We start from the raw sequence: 14,164 nt of genomic DNA on the forward strand, positions 1-14,164 counted from the left end.
AAGACTGACTACATCAAGTGTTGAGGAATATGTGTAATAACTGAATCTTATACATTTCTGGTAGGTGTTGAAGTGGTGCAACCACTTGGAGAAAAAATTTTTGCAATTTCTTAAAAAAAATACATACTTACCATATGACTCATCAATCCTACTCCTAGGCATTTACCAAAGAGACGTAAAAGGCCTATATGCACATAAGAACTTGTACATGATGCTTATAAAAGTTCTATTCATAATATTTAAAAACTAGAAACAACTGAATGTCCAAAAATAGGTGGATAGATAAATAAATTTTGGTGATATTATACAATGTAAAGTACAAATATTATACAATACAAATGTTACCAAACCAGGTAACATTTTTTTTGTGCCTGTCACCCGGAAAGCCAAACACCAAGATGAAGAGATTGCAGCAAAGAGAGGGTTTTAGTCACAAGGCAGTCAAGTGGGGAAATGGGAGAATAAGACTCAAATCTGCCTCCCTGAAAATGAGAACTCAGGGATATTTATGGTGTAAGGGACTAGGTTGTCTGAAGGGTAGAGATAGATGATTGGAGGTAAGGAGAGGTGAGGTAATTGATGATCTGCACAAACATAGTCAAACTTCATGCCTCTTCATAGGATGCATGTTCCAAAAAGGTAGTATTAGCATGATCTGAGGGTGGAGTTTTAGCCTCTTGAGATCAATAGGTCACTTATCCGGCATCTGCTTGGGCCCAGTTGATGGGTTGGTGATCTCAACTGGCCTAAACTGGACTAAGATGACCTAATTCCTAAAAAAGATCTCAAACACCCATTACCATGGTGACCCAGGCACCAGGGAGATGTCATCTATGAGAACTTAGTGGAAGTCAGATAGCATATTGCCTGAACAGCACAGTTAACAATGGGCTGGTGAACATCTAAAAACTGTAATCAGTAATTGCAAAAAAGAGCACAACTTTAGTTACTAGTTACCTAATCATCGATGGCTGTTTACCAGTTCCACAAAGTAATGGGTCATTACTTAGCCATAAATAAGAATGAAGTACTGATACATGTAGCCACACAGATGAATCTCAAAAAACATTATGCTGAGCAATAGAGAGCAGATATGAAAGAGTAAATACTCTATAAACCCATTTATGTGGAATTCTAGAAAACACAAAACTAATCAATAGTGTCAGAAAGCACATTAATTTTTGCCTTGGATTCAGGGTGTGTGTGAATGGGTGTGGAGTTGACAGCAGATTTGATTGTAAGAATCATGAGTAAAATTTTGTGGATATGTCCTATAATTTGAATGTAGTAATAATTTGTCAAAATAATTGAAATGTACACTTAAAATGAATGTATTTTCTTGTTTGTAAATCGTACTCAAAAAAGTAAATTTGGTGAATACAAGTTGGTTGCTATGGAGACTGGATAAATATGAAAAAGATAAAATTGTAAGCAGAGGCACCTAGAGAGGAAAGTGTATAGCATGTGTGGGGAGCAGTGGTGAGTTCCATTTGACTGGAACAAAAGATAAATAAACAGGAATTGCTGCTGCACAAATTGAAAAGTTAAATAGAGTTAGAACATGCAAGGTCATGAATAACAGAACAAACATCTCAAATATTACTTGTTAATCAATGATGTGGCATCAATTTATTTTGTTTGCCCTGCTCTTCCCTTTTTTAATCTTTGGAGTGACATCCTCAGACAAGGGGATAGACAAGTCTCCAGTGAACCATGGGAAGAAAAATGCCACGGATCCTTTTAAATGGTAGGATCTCTTTGGCCTTTGGGTTGCAAAAAGATCCTTGCCTATCAAATCACAATGTCCATTTGTTTATATCATGTCAGACTTACTCACAATTAGCACCAGCAGAGCTCTTAAACATGTGTGTTCACACAATCAAAATAGAAGCATGATGGTGGGTTCTATGAAAAATGTTGTTGGAACGTTGATAGGGATTGCATTGAATCTGTAGATTGCTTTACAAAGTATGGATATTATAACTATATTAATTCTTCCAATCCAAGAGCACAGAATATCCTTCCATTTCTTTGTGTCTTCTTCAATTTATTTCAATATGTTTTATAGTTTTTGGTGTACAGGTCTTTCACCTATTTGGTTAAATTTTTTCCTAAATATTTTATTCTTTTTGTTGCAATTGTAAATGGGATATTCTTAATTCATGTTTCTGCTACTTTGTTGTTATCATATAGGAACACAACTGATTTTTATATGTTGATTTTGTATCCTGCAACTTGACCATATTCGTTTATTATTTCTCAAAATTTTTTAGTGGATTCTATAGGGTTTTCAATATATAAAATCATGTCATCTACAAATAGTGACAGTTTCACTTCTTCCTTTCCAATTTGGATCTGTTTTATTTCTTTTTCTTGCCTGATTGCCCTGGCTAAGACTTCCAATACTATGTTAAATAAGAGTGGTGACAGTGGGCATCCTTGTCTGGTTCCTGTTCTTAGAGGGATAGCTTTCAGCTTTTCTCCATTGAGAATAATATTAGCTGTGGGTTTCTCAAATATGGCCTTTATTATGTTGAGGTACTTTCCTTTTATACCCATTTTATTCAGAGTTTTTATCATAAATGGATGCTGTATCTTGTCGAATACTTTCTCTGTATATATTGAGATGATCATGTGATTTTTATTCTTCATTTTGTTAATGTGGTATATCATGCTGATTGATTTGCGGATGCTGAACCATCCCTGCATCCCTGGAATGTATCCCACCTGATCATGGTATAAGATCTTTTTAAAATATTGTAGTATTCAATTTGCTAGGATTTTGTTGAAGATTTTTGCATCAATGTTCATCAGGAATATTGGTCTGTAATTTTCTTTTTTTCTGTTGTTCTTGTCCGTTTTTGGTATCAGGGTAACGTTGGCTTTGTAGAATAAGTTAGGAAGCCTCCCCTCCTTTTCTATTTTTTGGAAAAGCTTGAGAAGATAAGTATTAAGTCTTCTCTGAATGTTTGGTAGAATTCACTAGAGAAGCTGTCTTGTCTGGACTTTTGAGGGAGATTTTTGATTACTATTTCAATCTCCTTACTGGTGATTTGTCTATTCAAATTCTCTATTTCTTCTTGATTCAGTTTTGGAAGGTTGTATGGATTCTAAGAACTTATCCATTTCTTCTAGATTATCCAATTTGTTGGCATATAGCTTTTCACAGTATTCTCATAATCTTTTGTATTTCTGAAGTGTCTGTTGTAATTTCTCCTCTTTCATTTCTGATTTTATTTATTTGAGACTTTTCTCTTTTTCTCTTGGTGAGTCTAGCTAAGAGTTTGTCAATTTTGTTTGTCTTTTCCAAGAACCAACTGTTGGTTTTTGATTTTTTCTATTTTTTGGTCTCTATTTCATTTATTTCTGCTCTGATTTTTATTATTTTCTTCCTTCTACTGATTTTCAGCTTTGTTCTTTTTCAATTCCTTTAGGTGCACTCTTAGATTGTTTGAGATTTTTTTTATTCGTTGCATTAGCCCTTCCCTCTTAGAATCGCTTTTGCTGTACCCATAGAATTTGGCATGTCATATTTTCATTTTCATTTGTCTCCAGGTATTTTTTTTATTTTTCCTTTGATTACTTCATTGACCCAATCTTTTGTTTTTTCTGCATTCTTAACTCTTTTTTTTTTTAATTTTTATTTTTTTCGGATGTACATCATATTTCGAATTCTGTATACATTACATCATGTTCACCACCCGAACACTAATTATAGTCCATCCCCTCACATGTGAGCCTAATCACCCCTTTTGCCCTCCCTCCTCCCCTTTCCCCAAAGGTAAGCACCAGTCCAATCTCCAATGCTATGTGTTTTTTATTTTTCGTTTTTATCTTCTACTTATTAGTGAGATCATGTAGTATTTGACTTTCTCCCTCTGACTTATGATAAAGAAGATGTGGTATTTATACACGATGGACTACTACTCATCCATAAAAAATGACAACATCCAGCCATTTGTGACCCAATCTTTATCCAGTAGCATTTTCTTTAATCTCCACGTATTCTTGGCTTTTCCAATTTTCTTCCTGTAGTTGATTTCTAGCTTCATAACGTTGTGGTCTGAAATGATGTTTGGTATTATCTCAGTCTTCTTAAATTCATTGAGACTTGTTTTGTGGCCTAATATATGATCTATCGTGGAGAATGTTCCATGCACATTTGAAAAGAATGTGTATTCTGTGGGTGTTGGATGGAAAGTTCTGTATGTATCTACTAAGTCCATCTGGTCTAATGTGTCATTTAAGACCAATGTTTCCTTATTGATCTTCTGTTCTGATGATCTATCCATTGGTCCATTGGTGTGAGTGGAGAGTTAAAGTCCCCTACTATTATTGTGTTACCGTCTATTTCTCCTTTTATATCTGTTAATTGTTTTATATATTTAGGTGCTCCTATGATGGGTGCATAGATATTTACAAGTGTTATATCCTCTTCTTCGATTTTTCCCTTTATCATTATGTATGGCCCTGCCTTGTCTCTTGCTACAGTTTTTGTTTTAAAGTCTATTTTGTCTGATATAAGTATTGCTACCCCTGCTTTCTTTTCTTTGCCATTTGCATGGAGCAATTTTTTTCACCCATCCAGTTTGTGAGTGTCTTTAGGTCTGAAGTGTGTCTCATGTATGCAGCATATATCTCTGTCTTGTTTGTTTATCCACTTGGCCACCCTATGCCTTTTGATTGGAGCATTTACTCCATTAACATTTAAAGTAGCTATTGATAATTATGTACTTATGGCTATTTTTGTTACATTTTTTCTTGGTGTTTCAGTAGTTCTTCTCTATTCCTTTCTTCTTCTCTTTCTCTCTTCCCTTGTGGTTTGATGGCCTTCTTTAGTATTATGTTTGGGATCCTTTCTCTCAATTCTTGGCATATTTATTATAGGTTTCTGGTTTGTGATTACGATGAGGTTAATATATGATAACCTACATATATAGACATCTATATTAAGTTGATGGTCTCTTAAGTTTGACCTCTTGCTAAAAGCTTTGCTCTTTCACCCCCTCCTCCCACATTTTATGTTTTTGATATCATATCTAACCTCTTTTTTGTTTGCATGTATCTGTTACCCTCTTCTCATGGACATAGATAATTTTAGTACTTTTGTCATTTGACCTTCATATTAGCTTCATAGGTGGTTAATCTGCTAACTTTACTGAATATTTGCCCTTACCAGTGATTTTATTGGTTTTGTTTTTGGTGTTGTTTTTGATAATTTTCTTATTCCTTTTTGTGGTCTTTTCTTTTCCACTTAAATAAGTCCCCTTAGCATTTCTTTTAAGGCTGTTTTCTTGGTGATAAACTCCTTTAGTTTTTGTTTCTCTGAGAAACTCTTTATCTCTCCTTCAATTCTGAATGATAACCTTGCTAGGTAGAGTATTCTTGACTGTAGATTTTTTCCTTTCAGCACTTTAAATATACCATGCCCCTCCCTTCTAGCCTGTAAGGTTTCTGCTGAGAAGTCAGCTGATAGCCTTATGGGGTTTCCTTTGTATGTAACTTGTTGCCTTTCTCTTTCAGCTTTTAGGATTCTTTCTTTGTCTACTTCTTGACATTTTAATTATAATGTGTCTTGGTGTGGGCCTCTTTGGGTTTTTCTTGTTTCTTATTCTCTCTGCTTCCTGTACCTGGGTGTCTGTTTCCTTCTTTAGGTTAGGAATATTTTCAGCTATTATTTCTTCAAATAGATTCTCTGCTCCTTTGTCTCTCTCTTCTCCAGGACACCTATAATAGAGATTTTAGTGTGCTTGATGTTGTCTCAGATTTCCCTTAGACTGTCCTCCTTCCTTTTTTGTGAGGAAGATTGGACCTGAGCAACCATCTGTTGCCAATCTTTCTTTTTTTGCTTGAGGAAATGGTCCCTGAGCTAACATCTGTGCCAATCTTCCTCTGCTTTGTATACAGGACACTGCCATGGCATGGCTTGATGAGCAGTGCTAGGTCCATGCCTGGGATCTGAACCTACAAACTTGGGGCTGCCAACGCAGAGCACATGAACTTAACCACTACACCACTTGGCTGGCCCTTGTCCTCATTCTTTTTAATTCTTTTTTCTTTTCTCTGTTCAGCTTGGGTGATTTCCTCTAGTCTTTTGTCCAGCTCACTGATCCATTCTTCTACAAAATCTACTCTGCTGTTGAGTCTCTCTGATGAATTTTTCATTTCCAGTATTGTATTTTTCATTTCTGATTGGTTCTTTTTTATATTTTCCAATTCTTTGTCGAAGTTCTCACTGAATTCATCCATTCTTCTTCCAAGATCCCTAAGCATCCTTATGACTATTAGTTTGTGCTACTTCCAGTTAGATTGCTTATCTCTGTTTCTTTTTCTGAGGATTTGTCCTGTTGCCTTATTTGGAATGTATTCCTTTGTCTCCTTATTTTGCCTCTTTCTCTGTGCTTATATGTATTAGGTAGATAAGCTATATCTCCTGATCTTTGAGAGGTGGCCTTATGTAAGAGATGCCTTATGAGGCCAAGCAGTGTGCTTCCCTCTCATCACCAGTTCCAAATATTCCAGGAGTATGTGGGCTACCTGTGTCCTTCTGTTGTGGCAGGATTGCTCTTGCTACAGGTGCCCAGGGTGGCTAGGCTGTCCCCCTGGCTGGCTAGTTGTAAGTCTTAGCTGCTATGGACGCTTCAGTCACCTCATCAGGTGTAGGGGACCCCAGCACAGTTGGCTTCAAGCTCTAATAGTACATTCCTATTGCAGTTTTTCAGTTAAATGAGTAAGCCCCCAGACTGGCTGGTTGTTAGGCTCAGGGACTTACAATTGCTATGGGCCTCTGGCCTGTGAGACTGTTGTCAGCTTTCTCAAGAGTGCAGCTGAGTGGGGCTGGTCCCAGACATTCAAGCACTCAATTGTTTCAGGCTTTTGAAGGTAGGGCTGATCACCTATGTCTCTGTTTGAGAAGTCTGCTATGGCTGACAGGCCCCACCACCGTCAGGGCCACACACCCCATCAACACATTCCTGCCTCATGCAAACGCTCCAAACTACTGAAGTGGACCTTGTTGCTCTGCTGCAGAGGCCACACACAGCCCACCAATGCAGGCCCACCCCTCATGCATGCCCTGCCCCACAGAGGTGGACCCACTCACCTGGCTGTGGAATTTCCAGGCACCCTGCCTATGCAGGCCCACATGTTGCCCAAGGGCTTGCTGTTGGGTGGGGCCAATCCCTAGGCTAGGTTGCCTGTCCCAACTGAGCTGGAACAAATCAGTGCTCTAGCAGGTGGGGCAGACCCCTGGGCTAACAGGCCTGGGGAAGAACTCCAATGGCATCTGCCAGCATCTGTGTCAGCAAGCCTGTACTAGGTCACAACATTGGCTGCTATGAAAGTCTCAGTCACTGGGGACTGAGGAGGGAGAGGTGGTTCCAATCTAGGAAGGTCTCATCTCTCACAAAAATGTGCCCAGAAACTATCAAGTAAGTCTCTTCTCACCACAGGCCTCTGCACTTTTCTTTCTGGTGATTTCAAGTTGCTTTCCAAAGTGGGAGAATTTGTGTGTGGGCCCTTTAAGGGTAGGCTTTTTTTTCCCCTTATGTCTGATAGCTTTTCTGAGGGTATTCTCTGTTGTTGTTAATAGCCCGCAAAGCCAGGTATTATGACACTTGTCTTGGTCATTCTATGTCCAAAAGGTTCATATTGTGGTACGGCTCCACTGCTCAGATTCCCCACTCCTCCAGGAAAGCTTTGTACCTTATGATTCCTCCAGGCTGGCCATGAAGTGCCATGCCTAGAAGTTGGCTTTTTCCTCTCCAGCAAGGAATTTCTGCCTCTTCCACCTCATTCAGCACTGTCCCTTTTGTGGGGGTTCTTTTTGTCCAGTTTTTGGTTCTCTCTCAGAGGTAATTGTTCCCAGAGTAATTGTAAATTTGTTGTGTCCATGGGAGGAGGTGAGTTTGGAGTCCACCTACACCACCATCTTGACACTGGATCAGAAAACACTTTTAAAAGTTCTATTTCAATTAACCCATTTTTCAATAGATGAGTTACTTGTAGAAGGTGCTATGCTAAGGTCGATAGGGAATTCAAAAAATTATAGACCTCAATATGCTTACAATCTAATTATAGATTTAAAAAATATACCTACTTTGTTCTGGAAATTGTGTTAGAAACAGTATACTTTACTTATTCTATCCTCACAATAATCCTCTAAAGTGTGCATTATTATTATACAGAGAGGGAAATTGAGGTTTAGAGAAATTCCATCCTGCCCAAGTTCATAGAACTAGGAAGCATTATACCTGGTATTTGATTGAAGATAATACAGCAGTTTGACTTCATACCTGGTTTGATTCTATACCCTTTATTCTTTTAATTGTGCAAACTAACACATGACAAATATATTTTGAAAAAAACTTCATTACTGATTTGACTTGTTAAATTTTTTTCAGGGACTTTGTCTATTTCATAAGTGATATTGGTCTCTAGTTTCCTTTTCTGATAAGGATTTTGTCTATTTTTGGTATCATGGTATTGCTGGCCTCATAAAATCAGTTGGGACATGCTTCCACCTGGACCTGAAGTTTTCATTGTGAGAAGACTTTTAAATGTGACTTCAATTTTTAAATAGATATGGAAATTCCAGTCACGTATTTTGTTCTTGAATGAATTTATGTATTTTGTGTCTTTCAGGGAATTACTGTATTGTGAGTTATCAGATTCATTGGTAAAAAAGTTGTTCCTAATATTTTCTTATTATCATTTTTATGTCTGTAGAATCTGAAGTGGTATGTTCTTTTTGATACAGGTAATTATTTTCTTCTGTCTGTCTCGGTCTCTCTCTCATACACAGACTTTTATTTGGATCAATATGACTACTGCTTTCAATCTTCCTGATCTTTTCAAAGAACTAGTTTTTATTTCATTGATTTTCTCTGTTCTTTTGATGTTTTATAAAGAACTGATTACAGCTCATATTATTACCACTTCCTTTATTCTGCTTATTTAGCATTTAATTTGCCTTTTTTTCCTAGTTTCCTCAAATAGAAATTTTTTCAAATAAAAGTTCAAGTGATTTTAGCCCTTTCTTTATTTTTTTATGTTTTCTTAATTGCAGTAACATTGGATTATATCATTATATAGCTTTCAGATCTGCATCGTAATACATTTCAAATTCTGTGTAGATTACATCGTGTTCACTAACCAAAAACTAATTATAGTCCATCCCCTCACATGTGAGCCTAATCACCACTTTTGCCCTCCCCCCTTCCCCTATGGTAACCACCAACCCAATCTCCATTGCTATGTGTTTGTTTCTCGTTGTTTTTTTCTTCTACTTATGAGTGAGATCATATGGTATTTGACCTTCTACCTCTGACTAATTTCACTCAGCATAATACCCTCAAGGACCATCCATGGTGTCACAAATGGGCGGATTTCATCATTTCTTATGACTGAGTAGTAGTCCATTGTGTACAAATACCACATCTTCTTTATACATTCATCCCTTGCTGGGTACCTAGTTTGCTTCCAAGTCTTGGCTATTGTGAATAATGCTGCAGTGAACATAGGGGTACGTGTGTCTTTACGCCTTTGCATTTTCAAGTTCTTTGGATAAATACCCAGCAGTCTTTGTTTTTAATTTAAGCAGTTTATGTGTTACAGTCGTGTATCACTTAACAATAGGGATACATTCTAAGAAATACATCATTAGGCAATTTCATGGTTGTGCAAACATCGTAAGTTTACTTACTCAAATCTATAGGGTATAGCCTACAACACATCTAGCCTATATGGTACTAATCTTACTGGAGCACCATTGTATATGCAGTCCATCATTGCCAAAATGTTGCTATGATGTGCATGACTGTAATTTTCATTTAAGGACTCCTTTGGTTTAATCACAAAAAGTTTGTGATACGTGTGTTTCATTTTCATTAAGTTCAAAGTGTTTTGTTTTCCTTTGTCGTTTCTTCTTTACCCCATCAAGTATTTAAAACTGTGTTTATTTTGCACATATCTAGATATTTTCCAGATTCTTGTCTCTTACTGATTTCTAGTTTAATTCTGTTATCGTCAGAGAACATATCTTGTATCATGTCTCTCCACATAATTTTTTAAATGTATTTTATATCTCAGAATATGTTCTATCATAGTAACTATTTCATATGCATTCGAGAAGAATCTGCCATTGCTGATATTTGGTGTAATTGTCTATACATACCAATTATGGTATTTTGAAAGTTGTTCCAGTATTCCATATCCTTACAGATTTATGCCTAATTGTTACATCAGTTATTGAGAGAAAAAATGTTAAATTTTCCACTTATAACTGTGGATGTATCTATTTCTACTTTCAGTTCTACCACTTTTTGTTTCATAGGTTTGAAGCTCTGTTATTAGATGTATATACATTTAGGACATTTATCTTTTCTTCATGAATTGTTTTCTGTCACTGTGTAATGTCTCTTTCATCCTTGACTGTATTTCTTGTTCTAAAGCTTGCTTTATCTGATGTTAACATAGCCACTTCAGCTTTCTTATAATTACTATTTGCATGATATATATTTTTCCATCACTTCACATTTAACGTTTTTTTCTATTTAAAGTGAGTTTCTTGTAGACAGCACATACTTAAGTATTATATTTTACTGAATCTGATATTCTGTTTTTGAATTAGACTGTTTAGCTGGTTTACATTTAATAAAGAATTTTGATGTTTTAAATTAAAATTTATCTTGCTATTTGCTGTTTGTACTATATTCTTTCTTCCTTTTCTCTGTCTTTATTTTGATTAATTCAGTGTTTTTGTTAACCTATTTTATCTCCTCATTGGCTTTTAAATGACTTCTTTTTGTTTTATTTTTAATAGTTGCTATAGATTTTCTAAAATTCACTTTTAACTTATCATAGTGCACATTCAAATAGTATTTTACCAATTCACATACATTAAAAGAACCAGACAACACTATGTTTTTATATCATCCCACTCATTCTTGGTGTTATTGTCATGCATTTTACTTCCCTATATGCTAAAAACCCTATAATGTATCACTACTGTTTATCATTACTGTTTATAATGTATCATTAAAATTATCTTTTATACTATTTAATCATAAGAAACATTGCATTTCAAATATAACCATATTTTTCCATTTCTCCAAATCCCATTTTATTGTGTGTGTGGATTCCTATTTCTATCTAATATAATATTGCTTCTACCTGAAGAACTTTCTCTGTCATTTCTTATAATTCAGTTCTCCTGGAAATTAATTCACTCAGAAGTTGTTCATCTGAAACTATAGTTATTTTTCCTTCATGTTGAAAGCTGGCTTGTGTCTCACAAGACTTCCCTAGACATTCTTATCTTTATTCTGTATTCACGGTATGCCTTTAAGGTTTTCTTTTTATCTTCGGTTTTCAGCAGTTTGAATATTATGTGCCTAGGTATGATTTCCTTTATATTTATCCTTTTGAGATTTTGTCAATGCTCTTCAATTTGTGGTTTGTTGTTTTTCATTAATTTTGAAAAATACTGGGCTATTATCTCTTAAACTAGCTCTTCTGTCCTGTTCTTACTCTCTTTACTTTCTTTTTGGGGGGGTGGTACGATTAGCCCTGAGATGACATCTATCATCAACCTTCCTCTTTTTGCTGAGGAAGATTGGTGCTGAGCTAACACTCGTGCCCATCTTCCTCCATTTCATATGTGGGAAGCCTGCCACAGCATGGCTTGATAAGTGGTGCATAGGTCCATGCCCAGGATCCGAACCTCTGAACCCCAGGCAACTGAAGCAGAGTGAGCAAACTTAACTGATACGCCACCAGGCTGGCCACTCTCTTTACTTTCTAATATACCAATTCTACACGTGTTGGAAGGTTTGATAATATCTCACTGGTTTTGGATGCTCTGTTGGTTTGTTTATCATTTTTTTCCTTTTGTGTTCCAATTGGGATAATTTTTTTGAAATTATCTTCAAGGTCACTGATTCTTCCTTGAAACATGTTCATTTTATTGGTAAACCTGTCAGTGGAATATTTTATCACTAATAACCTTTCCATTTCTTGAGTTTCTTAGGTTTTTTATAGTTTCCGTTTCTCTGATGAAAATCCCCATGCATGTTGTCCATATTTTTACTGTATTTTTTGATATATTAATCATGGTTATTTTAAAGTGTCTGATGTTTTGAATATCTGGGCTTTCTCTGGTTCTGGTTCTGTGGATTGGTTTATCTATTAGCAATGGGTCTTTTTTTCCCTTACATTTTATGTCTCAAATTTTGGAATAAACTCTAGGCATTTTAATTAAAAGAAAGACAGAGACTGAGTTAAATAATATTTACATACATAAATAGGCCTGCTTCTTCTTCTTTAGGGCCATACATCAGTGTGTAGGGTTGAGTTCATCTAGTCACTAGTTGGTTTGTTTTCATGAGGGTTTCTTTCACAATGACACATTTCAAATTTCTCCAACAGTGCTACTCTATGATTAGTATGAGTTTTGGGATACAGGAATATTTTTCTTTCTGTTTCTGATCAAACCTCAGTTTTCAGTAGGCTCAGAATTTCTGACCCAAAGAAGTTGTCCGTGCTCTTAAGTCTCTCCCAGAGGTAGACTACCATTGCTTCGTATTTGGTTCATGAACAGGTTCAGTATGAGAATAAGGGAATTTTTCTCAATTCCCCTGCACTTTCTTCACGCTTCCCCATACTGTGTGCACCTGACCCCCAGCCATAAAGTTTGCCCAACATTCCTACCTTTTTCCCTGTGCAGAACTTTGGGCATAAGAGTTCTCTGCTCTTTCTTCAGGATAGCAGAATTCTGCATCCTATCCTCAGAGAATCCTAGGTACAAATAGCTTCTAGATCTTTACACAGTGGAGTCTTTGGCTTATATTTGTCCCCAAGTGAGAGGAGGAGGAGGGAGAGGGAAGGAGAGTTTGTTGCCACTCCCCCAGCAATAGTCCTTTTTTACTTCATATGAGAGAAAGGTCCAGGACACCAAGTAAGCTCTGGCTTATCAACCAACAGCACCCAATCACTATTTGTATGTCTATATCACTAAGGCATGCACTTAAGTCTCTTTTCTGTCCCTAATCTTCCTTGTCAGGCCCCACCAAAAACTGTCAAGTAGGTGCTAACTCCTGTTGTGTCTGGGACTCCCACTGATTCTCAAGTGTCAGGAAGGCTCACACTTGAACTTTAAGGAATTATTAATTTTTTTCTTCTACTTTCTTTTATGTCTTATATCTTCCTCTTCTGCTTTGTTTAATAGAGACACAGTTTATGTGCTCCATCTCTCCTCATTAGGTCTTATTTCTTTGAAATTCAGTTCAACTTATTCTTTTGTGTTCTTAGCTTGCTAATGAGCTTTAAAAGCATTTGATTGCATAAGTTACTCAGATTTGACATTTAGTAATGTGGAATCTTTCGCAACATTCTACATCCTAACCAGAAGTAGAACTTTGCACACAGGTATATTTGGAATACAGTTTTTGACTATCCTAAGACCAAAGATTAAAAAGTATTTAAACAAATATTGAATTCTAGTTATTGAGTCTGTGTATATTCTCTCTCCCTCTCCCCCACCTCTCCCCAGTGGAATTACAACTTATAAATGTAGAAGAAGTGATACAGTTAGAAAATTACATTTTGGCAATCAACACACTGATTGAGAAAAGGATCATAAATTAATGCTAAAACTAATGGGTGAAAGTTTGATGAGCAACAAGATACAGTTTCAAAATATCTCCCCAAGAAATGCTTAAAAATTACAAAAGCAAAAATAGAAACACTTGGCAGACACGACCTTAAACATGTGATTAAAGTTGTCATAAACAGGATTAAGACAGGATGTATGCCTCCTAACAAGATGCACTGAAAATGACACCACTTCTGTGATAATTCTGCCAAATGTGAATCACTTGAATCTGAACATGAGGGAATATTAAACAAACCTAATTATGGGACATTCTACAAAACAACTGGCTGTCTCTTCAAAACCGTCAGAGATGTGAAAGACAAAGACTGAAGAACTTCTCTAGATTAAAGGAGACTAAAGCAGCATGGCAGTAAGTGAATCATAGATCCCGGGCCACAATAATTTTTCTCTTTTTTTGCTCTAATTTGACATTATTGGGATGGGTTTGGTTTAATGATAATAAAATCTATAGTTTGGATGATAGTTTAATATCAATGATAATTTTCTGATTTT

This window comes from Equus asinus, chromosome 1 (genome assembly GCF_041296235.1).
Source record: "Equus asinus isolate D_3611 breed Donkey chromosome 1, EquAss-T2T_v2, whole genome shotgun sequence".
Taxonomy (NCBI): Eukaryota; Metazoa; Chordata; class Mammalia; order Perissodactyla; family Equidae; genus Equus; species Equus asinus.